The following is a 13,345-nucleotide window of genomic DNA, read 5'->3' as shown; positions in this document are numbered from 1 at the left end:
GTGTCTCTTATCTCTACCCATTTACACTGCATTTTTCTTTTTAAATTACTATTGGCCTGTTTCTTTTTTGTGGGTCTTTGCTCTTTGATCCAATTTTGTCTGACCTAGGTTGAGATTCCCTCGAATTGCCTTGTTATAACTTGAGAAATTGGTGTTTTAGTATTGCTAGTTTTCTAGGTATTCGGGTTAGAAATATGTAGGTTAATATCAACTATTCCGTTTGAGTCACAGGGGATGATTGTGGCATCGCCAGTTCTGTCACTGAATGACACTGTCTTACTCACGACGGACCGTCGTACCCACGACGGATCGTCATAGGGTCTGTTCCAACACCTAAATATTCATTTTCTCAAAGTGTACACCAACAAACATATGCAAAAGACCGTTGTTCCCACGACGGTCCGTCCTTCACAACCGTTATGGTTGTCAGAGACCCTATTCCTAAGGATCTCCATCTTTTTCTAAGTGTCCTCTGACGAACATCTACGATAGACCATCATACCGACGATGGTCCGTCCTGCACAACCGTCATGGTTGTCAGAGACCCTTGTCCTAAGGGTCTCCATCTTTTTTCTAAGTGTCCACTAATGGACAGCTAAGACAAACAATCGTACCCTCGACGGTCCGTCCTGCACAACCTTCATGACGTTCATAGACCCCTCTCCTAAGGGTCTCCATACTTTTTCTAAGTGCCTCACGACGGACATCGACAATGGATCATCATTATCACAATGGTCCGTCCTTCTTATTCGTCATAATTGTCAAAGACTTTCCTTCTGAGGGTCTCTAAATAAACATCGTTTAAGTAAGACATCAAGGACCCCATGACAGTCTGTCATACTCACGACGGGCCGTCACCTGGTCCGTCGTGTTTCACTGCTTCTACAAAGATGTCATTACAGCTTTGCTCTAATGTGTATTTTGTCTCATTTTTTATTGTCTAGTTTGATCCATCTAGTACTAATAATGATTCTTTGAAGGTACTATCTCTAATGGCACCGAAACAACTTCGAGTTTACGCACGTGGGCGTTCAAAGTCTATCTCCCCGTCTGCCCGACTTGTTATAGGCTCTAATGATGATCATGATCCCGAGTACGTGCCCCTAGGCACTACCACTCCAGCACCAGCTGCACGTACAACCAGAGCTACGCCCAAAAAGGTGGCGTCCGGCGTAGTAACTACCTCCAGTCTGATAAGAGTGCACACTGACCGGCACACCTTCTGGGTCAGCTTCACAAGAAGAAGGAGCGTCTTGTTCCTTAGGAGTTTCGTGGTTGGAGGAAGCCTCCAGGTCCGCAAAAGTCTCTACACCCGCCACGGCTGCACAGCCTGCCTCGTATGATGAGGCTGACAGTCCTGATTCCACTCCAGGCTCACCGACTGGACTTCCCACCCCGGTTGCCGACCAACCCAACCGGTGGTGTGTCGATCGGCAATACCAAATCTATTCAGACGCCAATCTTTTAAATGATAAAGGCATCATGACACGAACCCTAAAACTGGAGAGGCGGATCCTTACGGGAAGTCTCCCCACCATCCCAGATATCCACACACTCTTCACCAGACACCAGCTAGAAAGGACGGCTCATTCTTTGGGCTGCAACAGTGAGGAGTTGGTCCGAGATTTTTACGCCTCTTATGTGGATACTCTCTGAGCACAGATCGATAGGCGGACTTCCCCCACCAAACAGGCCCCACTTGAGCACGTCAGAGTACGCGGCATACAGGTCGACATCTCCCTGCCAGCCATCTGCCGGTATCTGTACGGCGAGGATATTGATACCACCAGGACCCCTCTCACCACCGAGTTCGACTACCGGTGGCAAATTGTTAAAGAGGGTCGATTCTTGCGTAAGCCATCACTGAGAGACACCACCAAGAGGTGGATGGCCCAACACTTATCTATTGATGGAGAGGCTGCCAACTGGGTAATGGAGCCGAAGGGAGCCATAAGGAAGGCTAACTTTACCTTCAAGGCTAAGTTTCTATGGTTGATTATCCGCCACTTCCTCTCCCCCATGGCTGCAGATAATTTAGTTACATCGGATCGCGCAGTTCTGATCGCTGCGATGATGGACGGGTTTGAGGCTGACTTTGCTTGGCTTCTTCAGGCAGTCATGCACGAGAGGGATTTCAAGGTCACCACTACTTACCCTTTTCCGTGCATGGTATTTTCATTATGCAGGTCCGCAGGTGTGCCCATCTGGCACATTGATCAGCTCAATACTCCGAAGGACATGTTGATATTGACCTCATCAGGGATGAGGACAATGAGTTGGGTCCACCAAAAGGTCCTCGTCCAGAGGAGCCTCCACTTGGTGAGAATCTGGCTGATACTGTAGCGCATGCTCGAACGGCTACACAGGCTACTTCAACACCCACTTACACTACCCCAATCGAGTCTATCCTAGGTAGTAGCACTGCCCGCTCATCCCCTTCCCCCACTCAGGTCCTGCTTGCTAGGTTTCAGATGTCCACACTTCTGCATCACATCCAGCCTTCGATGCAAAGGTCTATTGCTGAGGTCGAGGACCGCTTGGAGCATAAAATGGCACAGCACACAGAGAGAAAGATCGCATAGGTTCATCAGCGCTTAGACGCTATTGAATTGCGGGTGCTAGCCTGTCCAGCCCCTCCGGTGGACGTGTCGACCCTTCAGGATGCGGTTGAGAGTTTGTGAGCAGATCTTTATATGATCCTAGAGGCTAGGGTGACTAAGTCTGAGGCCCCTTCTACAGAGCCTGCAGAGGACACAGTGTTGGCTACTTTATTCGCCACTTCTATGATTCCACCACCTCCCCCTCGAGAGCATGCCAAGAGGCACAGGGGTCGCGAAGAGGATGAGGCTAGGGCAAGGAAGAAGGAGCGTCGTGAGATGGAGGCTGCGAGGAGAGCCTCGATTGCTGATGAGGAGGCACGTAAGATTAGGGCTGTAGAGTAAGTTGCCGGGGCATCTAGCTCTAGAGATGTGGAGACAGCGGTAGGCACGACATGTGAAGCAAAACTGAGATGTGGAGACAGCGGTAGGCACGACTGATAGTGTTGTTGCTGATGAGGACACTACTGAGATGTCCAGACTACAAAGGTAGTGGGTTCCATGGAACCGAACCCACCAGCTTGCTGATTGCCGGCACTTTGCGCCTCAGTTTTGCTTCACATACCACTCCTGTATTTTTCATTTTTTTATGCATTGGGGAAAATTGCATATCTTTTTGTTGGGGGTGGGGTAAATGGAAAGTGAGTGCTAGGGTGAAGTCTGAGTATCCCAATTCACGATCCTCTTTTGGGTTTTTCTTGCATGTGTTCTTTTTCCCCCAAAAGACTGATTACTTTTATTATTGAACCGGCATGTTATATCTTCTGTACATAGTATAACTCTGAAGCATGATGGCTAGAACAAATCTGATATCCCAATATGAAAATGATGTATGACTAGGCATAGTAATTTATAATTGTGTGTCTCTAATCATGACATAGAGATACACTAATGCATGACCTTGAATCTAAGACTCGAACTAGGTGTCTAGTAATCTGGGAATGTAATGAATGTCAAGTGAGTGTGAGGAAAATTCGAAGAATCTACCATTGAAACTAAGCAAGAACTTGCCTGTTTAGTCTTGCTAAAAGTAAGCCAAAATGAACAATTAGGAAAGAATCATAGGCCTTTGTTCGAAATAGTCAATCTTGAGCCCAAAAAAAAAATGTAAAACCAAATGAAGTTAATCTTGTATTGATCCAAATGATTTTAGCCTAAAAACAAATCTTTCTTTTTCACCCCAACTGAACTTCTCTGGGAAAAATGTGTATGCCCTGGTTCCTCCTTGGACATGTACATGTGAGTTATGCCAAAAGCATAAGTTGAGGGTGGCTAATGCATAAAACAACCTTGTCGTGGCCATGACCCAACCGTGGGTATTGTGAACCTTGACTCATGGAAAAGTCGTGGGTTGAGGGTGGATGTTATAAGGAATACTCCGGAAAGTGGGGTTTAAAGAATGAAGAGAAAGAAAGAACAAAACGGAATTGACTAAAAAAAAGTTACTTACATATAAGGATAAGAAAGGGAAAACAACAAGATAAAACGAAAATTGAGAAATTGGGCGAAATAAAACGATAAAAAGGTGGTATGTTTAGCCGATATGTCAAGGAGGGCAACAAGTCACTAAAGTATACCTAAATATACCCTACCTGACCTTGAGCCTATTTTACAAGCTAACAAAGTCCTATCGGGATCCTAAGAGTTATATGGCGAATTTAAAGCACTGATAAGGGCAAGCTTATGGAAATATGCATGAATGAGTTGTGAATTTGTTCTGAGAGTGAGTGTTGAAAAGTTATCCTTATACTCAAACTGAAATCATTGTGTGAAAAATGAGGATGTTGTTTTGAAGTGAGGACAGTAGTTACAATATCGGAAATATTAGCACCTCCGTGAGAAATTGAAGAGGATAGGTGTCAATGCGTGGTGAGTCTGTGTCATGGTCTGGTTCCACATAAATCAAGCCTAATAGTGATAACATGCATAAACATGATGAGAATGATCGGGATTGATAACCAAATGATTACAAAAGCTAAAATATGGATACTCTTGTACAAAGATTTTGTATTGAGTCATAGTGTGTCGCTTGAGGACAAACAACGAATTTAAGTTGAGGGTGTTGATGTACCGTGGTTTCACGGTATTTTTAATGCTTTTGCCTTAAGTTTAGTGTGTGACCAAAAGCCTTTTTGTATTGATTTTTATGTAAGTTTCCCCTTAATTGCAGGAAATCTGTCCAAAGATGAACGCGGAAGTTTTTGAGCGAGAAATGCAGAAGAGACCACCTACGGAGCTTATGACGATAAGTCAAGTCTGTAACGGTCCGTACGTGGCATCGTAGTGAGGAGAGAAGCTGCTGAAGGAAGATGGGGATGCCTGACCTAGTGTGGGATTACGGAAGTCCATGACGGACCGTCATAGCCACGACGGTCCGTCCTACTGGTTCGTCGTAATGATCAGAGAGTAGTCCCAGTACCCAAATTCCAAAAAGTTAAAGTATTATGGAACGGAGACCCTCGATGCACCGTCGTTCTTGTAACTGTCCGTCATACCTATTCGTTGAGGGTAATGAAGAAAGAAAAAGAAGAATTTGTGAAGTATGGGACGACGGAGGCCATGACAGCCCGTCGTGACCACTACAGTCCTTCACGAGGTCCGTCGACTCAGACGCGTTTGGACAGATTTTCAGTAATTAGAATCCTTCTTTTATTAGGTTTTTGTTTTTATTATAAATAGTTTAAAAAACCTCGTTTTGGGGGTTAGACTTTTTGATAATTTTCAGTTCTCTTGTTCAAGTACTGAAGAGTTAATTTCAGTAATTGGTACACTTTTTCTGGAATTGATTGTTGGTGTTTTTGTTGAGTAATCAAGTGAGTTTCTAGATTTTATTCTTTCTCATTAAAGTAAGTGCATGAATTCTTATATTAAATATATGAATAGTGTGATTATGACCATGGGTAACTAAACTCCATAACTAGGGGTGTGGGAACCATTGGTGAATAATGAGGTAAAATCTAACTAAAATAGTAATTCTAGAATAGTGTCTTGCATGTATTGATAATTCTTTCGTTTAGAAGTCTTTTTAACGGATGGCCAATGTTAGAACTCGCCTTAATGCTACTTGCCGGACTAAGGAGGTTAATAATAGGAAAAGAATTATCAACATAGATTTAGTGTACACTATCTAATATGCTAGTGTCGGTTGTTACGAGGTAATAACTTAGTCAAATATCAAATACAATGCTTAATATGAGGTAAAGGTAAGGGTTAGTATAGCAACACACGTAGCCGGACCAAGGTGCGGAGTGAAATTTTCTAGATGCCGGACCAAGGATTTAGAGATACATAACTTATCACTTTACATGCAAGATACTAGGAAATAATTGTTATAGTTAGAATTATCAAGTTAGGAACTTGTGGGAAACACTTAAGCCCTAGTTACTTTTATTAATAGATTAAGCTTTGAGATTTGAATTTGTTAGTTGTTTACTTTAATTCAGTTAATTATTTTCATTAATTTAGGAACGAAAACCCCTTTTTTGTCTTTTGTTTTCTAGGAAGATAGTTGACTAAATAATAGTAATAATAGAATAAAGTAAAGTATGAACTATTTTCCTCGTGGGATCGATCCCAGCCTCATTAGTTGGGTTCTTTACTTGATACGACCGTTTTACTTCTTATTTGAGAAGTAAGTTTGAGCGTATCAATCAGCACCATATTTATATTTCAAACTATCCCATATTTCTTTAGCAGATTTATAGGTAACAAATAAATCAAATAAAGGATTAGTCATGTGATTACAAATGCCCTGTCACAGTTTTGTTGTCCTTTTCTAACTTTTTAACAACATCATCAACATTTATAACATTGCTAGAATCAGTAATTGTGTTAGAACCGTTCATAGAAGTTTATTTAAATAAAAAATAATCAACTTCTAGTTTTTCAAGGAAAACTAAAAGTTTTTGTGACCATCCTTTAAAATTGTTTCCATCCAAAGGCTCAAGTTTTTACAAATCATTGAATGTTTTGTTCAAAAAAAATAGTCATTTATCAGTATTTTATGATAGAAAATTGCTTTCAAATTGTTCATAAAAATACTACAATATTGATATTAGGTTTGAATTATAAATTAATAAATAACTTATCACAAACACTATGTCGTGGTAAGCCACTGCCCTTAAAGCGGTTCCGGCTCGACTTAGGTGCAAATCGTTGTAGTTGTTCGCTCCCTAAGGTTCCATAGTTACTCTTAAACACGTGCGCTCGCGGCTGAAAGTTTGGAGTTGGAAAAAATTATTGAATCCATAATAGGAAGAAAGATTATTCAAGCCAATAAAAAGAAATTATTGAGTGAGAGTAAATGAAAGATAGGACTTGTTTTTTCTTCTCCGAATTTAGATCCCAAATGATACTCCTACAATAGGAAAATCATTTACGTTTCATCCGTCAAAAGAATGTAAGAAACTAATGTATATTCAATGTAGTGAAACATAACTCTTACTTTATTAACAAATTTGTCATAATAAGAAAGTAACTTCAACTCATCTGAATATTTTTTTACGAAGTTAATAAACTAACACTTGAGATAAATGTGAACCATTAATGAGGAAGTAAATTTTCCTATTTCACATACACTAATGACTTAACAATGTTCACATAGATTAATTACGGAGAGTTATAATATGTAACCTATCCTTTGCATTAAAACAAAAAGAATATTATCCACAATTCTTATTTAATTCAAGTTACGAGATGTTACACTTACTTTTAGAGGATTTCATTTACCTTTCTATTATATCAATTGTAAGGATGTCGTGGGTCTTGTCACGATTTCCATCTTTATCAATTAGAGGCTTCATAGATAGTCAATATAGTTGTGAAGTCTGTATCATGTATTTTATCTAATATTTTAAAGACTTAAGTTGCTTATTTCTGTGGCGAGTTTCATATATTATTTTTATTTATAGTTAAATTTTTAAGTTAAAAGTTTTGAGTTTGATTTTTATTCAACTATTCTGATTTTGCATGCTTAAGTTAGTCTTCCTCTTGTAGTCAGCCAGGATAAGGATTAGCTTGGGAACCAACAATGGTTCATGAATATTTGCCACTTCCAGGGTGTAAATGGCGGCAATGACAACTTTGGTCATTGTTTTTCTATGGACATTAGGCAAGGGAATGATGTTTAAAACAGAATCGTCTTCAGCCATATTCTGGATAGCTTATAACATTATGGCTATCGGCTAGTCCAGTACAATATCTTCTTAATTTTATATATACAGCTTTTTCCCCTTTCAGATAATGCCAGATACTCAAATTATGACAATATATTTAAATCATATGTATGTGATCGAATAAAATTAGAAAAAGGAAGTCCTTCCATTTTTTTTCTTCGAAATGTCAATTACGAGAAAAGTTATTTTTCTATAACATCTAACCATAATGTTCAAAAAGTTGTTAACGCATATTTAAGCTTCCACTATTTCTTTACCCTAAATAAGTGGGAAATTAAGACTATAGTTGATTTCCTTCATGTAAATTTCAAGACTAACAATACTTATTCAACAAGTGTGATTGAAGAGGCTAAGATGTATTTAGACTTTGTCCCTATCTTTGAGGGATAGAGAGATGTTTCTGATAGATGCTCAACATTTTTAAGACTAACAATAGTGATAATAAATAAAATGAACCTATGGCTTGGGTTCTCTATTTAACATTAGTAGTCGTTATGCTCAGTCTAACTCTTCTCCCACAAATGTGTGTTAGTAACATTAATATTTTGTATTTTAATATTTATAAATTTGGAGTTATTTTTTGTTGAGATATCAAATTTTCTTTCAACCATTTGAATGATTGTTTTCCTTTTTCAAATTTAATGTAAACATGTTTAGTTTTATTTCCACTATAATTTATAAATCAATAAAAGCAATTAACAATTCTATAAAAAAAAACAGAAGATAGAACTAAATAATATGAGATATGGCTATCTTAACAGTTCAGATTTTTAAAAAAGAGAACAAAATTGAAAATAACACTAGAATTATAAAAGCATTCAGAGCCCAAGCATTCTCTTAACGGTTCTCCTGTTCGTCCTCGGCAGTAAAATCATTCTTGATACCAAATTCCTTACGTATTTCATCTAGGGTTTTACCTTTGATTCTATCAGCAACTTCTTGACACAGAACATCCAGCATCTCATATCATGAAGAAAATCAGCAACTAAGAGAAGACAAACCAATACCGACTAATCCACGTTCACGAAATTATTGTCAAAATCCATCAATACTTCTTTCGATACACCTTCCTCCGAGTGTTTCTTCCAATATTCGACAATTTTGACATAATTTTTTGCATCAATATTACATAGGGGAATGACATTAGAAATGCACATGTTTTATTATGTTTCTGATGACTTGTGACCTCATACCTATAGACTCTTCAAGTTTGAATTCCTTGTCATCTCTAGTCTTTGAGACTTATGAGTTATTCTGAAGACATGATCAAGAATATTGGGAGAGGTATAAATAAATGATTTGACTACATGAGGATAACATGGTCTTTGTTTTGCATTAGGTTTTAATTACATTCAAAAATTGTAGCAGGAACATGGAAATTAAAATATTGCATAGATTATAAGTTACTATTTTTCCTGTTTAAGATTAATAACTTGCTTTGCAAAATCTACATAAATTGTCTCAGATTATTACGATAAAGAATTTGAATTAAAATTTATGGGGGAACGTTTTGATTTCATTATTCTTTCAATCATCTATTAGAAGATCATTCATATCGTTGTGTTTGACTACATTTTTAACAAAAGTAATCGAAAAACTAAAATAATATTAATCTAGTACTTCCCCGGTCCCCGGTTCCATATAGTTATCTACTTTATTAAAAATAGTTTTCCTAAATTATTGATTGAGATAAATAAACTACATTTTCCTCATTTACTATTACAATTAATTCTTTTTGAAAGTGTAAATAAGTTTATAATGTTTGAAGCACAAATTTCTTAAAGGGTAAATTAGTAAAACTAACTTTCTTGTTTATGATTTTTTTAAAGAAAACATGGAAAGGTAAAAGTGTAATTACTAATATGAGACGAAGAAAGTAACACAATCATATTATTATTTTGTATGATAACTGTCCTTCCAAGGTGAATAATCTAAGTAGAGAGAGTATTTTAGATCTTACAATTTAGAAGTGAAACTTAAAAGTAATAAACTATTATCTTTTCACAAAAAAATTGTATTGCAATTCAAATTTAATTATTTAATATTTTAATTCAAATGATATGTTTTTACTAGATATAGTAAATTTGAATAATTAAGTAGAATGGCCATTTACTCAAGTGTTCTAATAGAAAATAACCTGATTTTCAGTTAATTATCGAGTATCTCTATCTTGTCATTCAGTAGTCAATAGAATATCCATTGAAATTTTTCCTTAAAACATTTCAAGCCTCAAAATTTAAAATTGATATTCCGTAAATGTGACTTGATCATTGCTATTTAATAGAATTGAATCATCGAAAAATAATTTATATCTATAATTTAGGACTATTTAGAGGAAATTTGAGCTACATCATATTGGAAAAAATTCAACTCTTGAGGAAGATGTGTTGTAATGCATAAATTTTATATAATTGTGTTTGTGATTATTTATACATATTTAATATGTCGTAATACATCATACATACATACAATCTTACACAATTTATAAAATATCAATACATTACATACAGATACAACCGTCTAATTAATAAGATTTGGTCAATAATACATTTACTTGAGAAACCATGGTAAATATTGTCATAACATTTAGAGTATTAATTATAATTTCATAGCTATTGTAATAATTGATTTCTTCGGTTGTACTATTTTAAGCCCATCCATTATTACCGTGCACTATATTGTGGCAAAAGAACGACGATATATAAATATGTTCCTTCAATTATTGTTTATTTAAAATAAAAATCAACTAGCGTTTAATATCCGCATGAAAAATTTCAATCAACTTTAATTCGCGCCTTTCTTCCAACATTTTTTCTTTATATCAAGTCAATTGGATATGCTTTGAACCAAAATAACTCAAAATTATTTTCAAAAAGTGAAATATAAATATTTCTTGTTGAAATATCAAATTTGTCTTTCAACCATTTGGATGAATATCTTTTTTTTCAAATTTAATATAAAAACATTTAATTTCTTTTCAACAAAAGTTATAAATTTTAAATCAATTAATATCTAATAACAATATTATAAAAAGGAACAATAGAAGATACAACTAAATAAAATAGGATATAGCTAAGAAGAAAGTTCTAATTATCTTATTAAACAAAAGATAAAAAATGTAAAATAATACTAGTATTATAAAATCATTCAAAAGACAAAACATTATCTTTACGGATCTTCTTCTTCTTCCTCTGGAATAAAATTAACATTATCTTTAGGATCTCTTCTTCTTTCTCTGGAGTAAAATATTTTAATCATATGCAACTTCTTGACATATAATATCGAATATATCCTTATAGATAGGAAAATGTTAGCAACTAAGAAAAGAAAGTACAAAATCGAGTGGTGGACCTTCACAAAGCCTTGTCAAAATCCATCAACATATCTTCAGAGAAACCATCAACCGAATGTTTCTTTCCGTATTCAATCACTTTGGTCATTGTTTTGCTACGGACATTGGGCAGGGGAATGATCTATAACACAATCGTCTTCAACCGTAATCATGATAGCTTGTGACCTTACCTCTATCGCTACATCCAGTACAAACACCTTTCTATCGCAAGTCTTTAGAGTTAAACTTTGTTAAAGAAGACATGATAAAAATATGTTTGAATAGGGGATGTTAATTTGTTTTTGTTGAGAATATTATTGAAAAGTGGTTTTAATGATTATAATGTTTGAGAGGTTTGAACGGTTTACGTTATAGAGGATAGGTTTTCATTGTTCTAGTTTAAGTAGGAAGTCAAAGAACGGAACAAGAAGTTCATAGAAAAATTTATGGGACTATTGCTTAAAAAAGAAAATTTTATTGTAATTGGAGTTAATGGGTGTTTGAAACATCCAATCTTTATCACTTAGAACATATATAACAGACATGAAGATGGTGAAAAGTACAAGAAAGTTTTTGTTGTGTATCTTCGTTTAAAATTTGAAGGTATTATAACTTTGGAGGATGGTGTTTGAAAAGTTGTCCGACACATTTTTTTAGCTTTTGCTAAGTTTTCTCTTTTATACCCTAAACAAGAGGGGAATTAAGATTGTAGATGATTTTGTTGTATAATCTAACTAGCTTTAATTTCTTTCTTCCTAATCTTCTTATTTATAATTTTTTTTAAAATACGTGTAAAGATTAAAGTCTAATATTTAATATGAGACGGAGGAAGTAACGTCCATCATATTATTATTTTTTTTATGTTAATTGCCTTCCCAACATGAACATATGAGTCGAGAGACTATTTTAGGTCTTATAATTTAGAGAAAAATTGAATCATTGCCTCATTCAACTATAACATATTTTTAAAAATACACGGAAACTTTGGAAAGATCCTAGTACACCTCCCCCTCCCCCCCCCCTAAATAATTTAAACAAGGTAAAACTATGCAATTTTTTGGTCAATCTCCGGTATAAGAAAGAAAGTGCATATACGCACCAACTATTACCTACCATATGCAAATTATTTTTTAATTTTATTTTCATTTATTTCTCATTGTATTTTTTATACAAAAAATTCTCTTTACCAACCATTTTTCTCCTCTTCCCCACCACTGGCTTTACTGCTATAACATCATTTCAACCATTTAATTTTCTAATCCTAGTTATATGGGGTAATGGAGGAGATCATGTGATCTAAATTATTTGAATAGAATACTATTGAAATCTGTCATTAAAATATTTCAAACATCAAATTTATAATATTATCGATCGCAAATTTGTTAGTCATTTCTAGTGAATATACAATATATTTAGTCATTTTTAGTGGGGCCACTACAATCCAGGATTCTATTTTAATTTATTTATTTCTAAAATTAATCTTCCCTTTCAGGAAAAGCTATAATTTTCATGAAAAGTTTCGACTTTTATAAAAAGTTGTCACTTTTATGAAAAGTTAAAACTTTACAAAGAGTTGAGACTTTTATGAAGATTTGAAACTTTACGAAGAGTTGCGACTTTTATGAAGGCTAACAATTTTTGTGAAAAGTTGCGACTTTTATGAATAGTTTTGATTTTTCCAAAAAGTTATGACCTTTCCGATAAGGCACAATTAACATTTATTCACACTGCCTTTATTGTCTATAAATAGAAGGATTGCCTCTCATTTTGAAACAAAGAAAATTATGAACTTCTTTTTCTGCTTCTGCGCATTTAAATATTTGTGTATTTTATTCATATTGAGTGGTTCACTAACATCATTATTTTTGTATCAATGCAATGGTGAATAGTGTTGGGCTTTGTGGAGGCTTGTGAGCCGGCCCGACCCATTACTGAAACCCTAGGTTAACCATTTGGTTTTCCTATAAATATGATCCTTGTATTTGTAATTCAAAACAGCAGCACAAGTGAAATAAAATCCTCCTGTTACAGTCGTGGAGTAGGGAAACCGAACCACGTTAAATTCTTGTGTGTCCCGTTTGTGTTCCGTTTCTCTTTTCTCTAGATTATTTGTGTGTGTTGTGTGTTTAATTCCCAACAATTGGTATCAGAGCGAGGTTTCAACAACATTGTAACACAAACTGTGAGAAATTGTCACCTAGGGTTCTTGTGTGAAGAACTGTGTGCAGGGAGGAGTAGCCGCC

This window comes from Solanum pennellii, chromosome 12 (assembly GCF_001406875.1).
Source record: "Solanum pennellii chromosome 12, SPENNV200".
Lineage (NCBI taxonomy): Eukaryota > Viridiplantae > Streptophyta > Magnoliopsida > Solanales > Solanaceae > Solanum > Solanum pennellii.
Note: the sequence above shows the minus strand (reverse complement) of the source record.